Raw genomic sequence first — 5,285 nt, forward strand, 5'->3', positions numbered from 1 at the left:
TCACTCATTGACTCAACAAAGACTAGAAGTGCACTGGAAAAGGACAGCCACTATAGCATACAATGCTGAGAACCTGGATCTCTACAAGCAGGATGCTGCTGAAACGTAACCCTCATTCTTCACCCTGTACAGAAATCCACATAAAAGCAGATCAAAGGCTCAATGTTAGACCTGATACAAAGACACAACTATGAAAAACTTAGTATAAATATATTTGTCATTAAATTTGCCAAGGAATTTTTGAATGTGACTTCAAACTTCATGAAACAAATGCAGATAAAAAGTTTGTGTGTGTGTGTGTGTGTTGGAATGGAGGAGTGATTCATATCAAACTAAAAAGCTTCTGCCTAGGAAAAAAGATATAAAAAATCCCCCACAAAAAAAAAATCACTGAACGATAGAAAACTTCCCCCAAAATTGTGCAATTAAAATCAGAAAATGATCTGATTAGATCTTGTATTTCCTTTTAAAATTATTTTATTGTATATGTATGAAAGATTTGTCTCTGGATATATCTACTTACCACTTGCATGACTGTGGTCCAAAGGGCCAAAAGAATGTTTAGAAAGACTTACAGAGCTTGGAAGCTGCTATGCAAATGCTGGAAATTGAAACTGGAATCTCTGGAAATGTTACACATGATCTTAAACACTGAGTCATCTCTTCAGCTCATAATGAGATTTCCTTTCCTTTTCTTCCCCATTCTTCCTTCCCCTCCATCCATTTCTCTTCTTCCTTCCTCCCTTCTTTCCTTCCTTTCATTCTTTTTTTTTCATTTTATTTTATTTCATTTTATTTTATTTTATTTTATTTTATTTTATTTTTCAAGACAGAATTTCTCGACATAGCCTTGGCTTTTCTGGAATGCACTATGTAAACCAAGACAACTCACAGAGATTCATCTGCCTCAGACTCCTTAATCCCAGGATTAAAGGGTTGCATTACTATTCCTGGATAGAGTTTTCTTGAAAAAGATTCAAGAAAGATTTTCCTATAAATGTAGAAGTGCTTATCATTATCTCTAAGGAAACTCAGATTAAACTATGGATAGATAATATTCCATCCGCAACTGAGTGCTTATTATAAATATCAAAGTCAAATAGCAAACACTGTGCTGGAGCATATAGGTATTTAGAAAACTTTTTAGTTTTGAAGCAGACCATATATCAGCTCCCAGCACACACAACTGGTAAATCATAACTGCCTGTATCTTTAAGCCCAGGGCATCTGATATCCTCTTCTGACCTCAGCATTAACCTCTTCTTTGGGGTGTACAAACAGACTCATAAATATAGATATAATTTAAAAGTATAATACAGAATGATAATAATGATGTGAACAAATGAACTAATGTACTATTGATAGTAATTCAAATTATCAGCATTGACATTATGGAAAAGTTGGGGAGTTCCTCAAAAGTCAAAGTAGACCTGGGACAGGATCCAACTATGGAACTTCTGGGCTTGTAGCCAAAAGAAATGAAATCATCATGACAAATATATCTTATAGGTCCATTATTTACAACTCCTAAGACATAGACTCTGTAGAAATCCATTTGTAAATGAATAAAGAAAACTTGGATGCTATACAAAAATATCATTCACTCTCATACATGGTGAGTAATGGATAGAATTATAGAATTAAAGTACTTTGTGCTAAGATAAATAAACTATGCATAGAAATACAAATAACATTTGGTCACTCTCTTACATAAAGAATTATTGAAAGTAAATAAATCCTGAGTGTATATGCAGGACAGAAAGCTTGTATGACTAGTGTACTTTCTATGGACAATATTATTTAATGATCTAACATGTCATCCAAATCATACGATGTAACCTTTGTTCACTATATTAATGACAGAAAACACAAGGGATATTATAAGAACAAAAGTATCAAATCACGTCTTTATATGATCAATGTATATACTCTATAACAGTCATGATTTGGGGAAAGTGTTTTCAACTTGAAGTAGCTTTCTATGTCTGTGAGACTTTTAAATTTTAATTATATCTTTTATTAGTTGGTGTCAAAACATAAAATTATACTAACAGTATCTGAAAATGACTTTAATGTGGCAAATACTTTGTAAATAAATTCTTTGGTGTAAGGAACTTAGAAAATTTCCATTTAATTTTGCTTACCAAAATTGATGTGATTTTTGTTAATTTATTCTAATAAGATATATAGTAATAACATATTCTTCCATCACTTTGTGAACATAATTCTAGACACAGTAATATATTTCTATTTATCATTTTCTACTACTTAAATCATAGGTGTAATAAAAGTAGTTAAAATAATTTAAATTATTTAAGTTAACAAAGTGTATTACCTTCTCCAAAATGTATTAGGAATGATATCCTTGTAATTTTCAATATCTGAAACAATGGCATCTAAGAAACCTCAAAATTTCTAATCAGAAATCCTCATCATTCAGAGCAGGATCACCAGAGTACAATGCTTCTGAATATTTTCTTTAAAGACTCTGAAATTATATTACTTATCAAATGGGATTATTTTATTAACTGCCACAGAATCATTTTCATGCCTATAAAGGAGAGATTTTAATGGCATTTTGGGATATGTAAATTCATTCTAAAGCCACCATAATAAACATAATGTGTTCAAAGAAAACAACACAGTCAAAATAACACTATTAACACAGCTTGTTCAAAATTAGCTAGTAAAAGAATGTTTGGCATTGTGCCAGAAACAAAAAGAGCAGGTGAAAAATTATAATTCATCAAACAAGTTTGAAGAAGAGATATCCATTTTCATTGTGTAAGACTCAGTGTTTGACTATGTAACATGTTTTCCTTATAAAACAAACTTCAAAAGTAACCTGCTTAATCCTCAGCATCAGCCACAGGCTTGAGAACATTGCTATTACTGAAAAATATAGTTGTATGCATCTTCAATATTGTATTAGACATGCATACACAAATTATTCGTATTGAATATAAGTCTGAATATTTCTAATTGTCCTCATGTCATAGTCAAAAGAGACATTATCTTGTCAACAGCATTGGAGTTTTAGATCATTTTGGTTTTGCAGTCATCACCATCTGCACAGGAATTTTCACGTAATCTTCAGTTTCAGCCCTAAGTCATTTTTATCATTTGTAATTGTTGAGAAGAAAAAGGAAAGAAAATACAGAAAAAAATTAAATGAACACCAGAAGCCAAAAATAAAAAAGGTTGGAATAGGGTTAATGGGATTCACAGAAAAGTCTTAATCAAGTGAATGTGAAAATTTTCTGTATTTATGTAATTTTACACATATTGTGTTTTTATTTAGATATTACAGTGAAGATCAGTTTCTGTTTTATTGTTTGTTTCTTTGTTTCTCTGTTTTCTTTTGCTGGAAATAGTTTTGCTGATCAAGTTGCCCCCAGACTTTTAGGCAGCCTCTTCCTATCTTGGGGTGACAAGTATGTGTCACTCTTTTAACTCAGAAATAACTATTTTGGACTAAGGAATAATCACTAAAATTTTCAAGTGAAAAGTACCTTGACTTTTATTTATTTATGACCTAAAATATTTAAAGAAGTTTAAAGTTAAACTTCTGGTCCTCCTACAAGGTCGCCTTCTAGATCTCTCAAACACTGGGCCACCAAAAAGGCAGCACATACCAGCTGATACGAGGCCCCCAAAACATATACAGCAGAGTCTAGGTTCATTCAGAGAAGATACACAGGACCCTCAGAGACTGGATGCCACAGGGAGTTTAGAAGTCTGGTGTGGTGGGTGGTGGTGGGTGAGAATATCCTTGTGGAGACAGGGAGGCAGGGAGAAGGTATGAGATATGGAACAGTTGGAGGGTGGACCAGGAAGAGAATAAAACTTGGAGTGTAAAATTAATTAATTAATAAATTAAAAAAATTTAAAAGGAGTTCAAATTTGAAAAAAAAGTTCAAATTAATTTACGTCAAGTAAACCTTTCTTTGCACATGATTACTTATGTATATTTCTCACCAGTCTGTGCTATACAATGTATATTTCAAAAACAGAAATTTAAAATCCTTGGAAATCTGCAGCATCTTACCTAGTATAAAACTCAAATATTACTACTGAATACAGGTTCTACAAACTTAAAGTTTGAGGGAAGATATTAATAATAATCTCATATTTCTGCTCCTTTCATTAGCCTATATAATAACTGTGAACATGAGCATGAATTACATCTGGTGGCTGCATACACACATATCACCTCTTTCATATTCACCATCTGTTAGAACTCAACATTGTAAAGGTAACTGGTAACCTGCTGCTGAATACTTACTTGGTGATATGAAACCTAGTGTTTCCATGTGAAAGGAGATTAAAGAATATAAAGTCTCATCATACATACTGACAGGCTGAGGTTTATGTAGCTTTCCCCCTATACAGTAATCCTTTTTAAATAGTATAGACAGCAGGGCTTCATGGGGAGAAAATAGTAGGATATGAGGCTCAGTTCCAAATAGAGGAAATACAACAAGTATACTGTAAGTTAGAAAGCAAGATAAGGCTGTTTGTAGAATATTGGCATGAGCCATTAAAACAATACTCTTTATAAAATTTCTGAACAGTGTCAAAACTAAGTACACATATGCCTGTCACATTCTTAGCTGGATGAGAGTTTCATACATCCAGCTAATGGAGAACTAATACTGTGATGTTTAACTCTCTCAAGTGACTGATGTGGCTATATTGAAATGATGTAGAGACCACGTTGGCCATTCCAGATAGACAGCCCTGAAAGCGAAAATGGTGGTACAAGGTTAAGAATAGGGAGATGATGAGCATCCTGGACTTTCATCTGAGAGTGGAAATAAAGACTAATTAAAAGACAGAATCAGTGACTTTGATGTGTAGAATGATCGACAGGGTAGCCAGTGAGTCTGAGGATTACTGTGTTGTGTGATTCTGAGTGGTGTGAAGGAAAAGAATTCTCAATAAAGTTCAAATTCTTCTCTCTCCTGTAGCTTCATATGCTGGATTACATAATGCATTTTTCCATATTATTTTTTCAATAGTCTTAATTGCATGTGATTGTATGTTTTACTCTATGCACATTTGTGATATTTTCACCCATTGTTCTCCCTTATTCTCTTCTCATTACAACTAATTAGAATACTCTACCTCACTATCACTCTGATATTTTATGATGTGTGTGTGTGTGTGTGTGTGTGTGTGTGTGTGTGTGTGTTTGTATGTGCGTGTAGAAACAGAGTCATGGAGGCAGAGACAGAGAGAGGGAAATAGAAAGACTCAAAAAGCTTTGTTAAGTTATTTATATG

Source organism: Mus caroli, chromosome 3, assembly GCF_900094665.2.
Source record: "Mus caroli chromosome 3, CAROLI_EIJ_v1.1, whole genome shotgun sequence".
Classification (NCBI taxonomy): domain Eukaryota; kingdom Metazoa; phylum Chordata; class Mammalia; order Rodentia; family Muridae; genus Mus; species Mus caroli.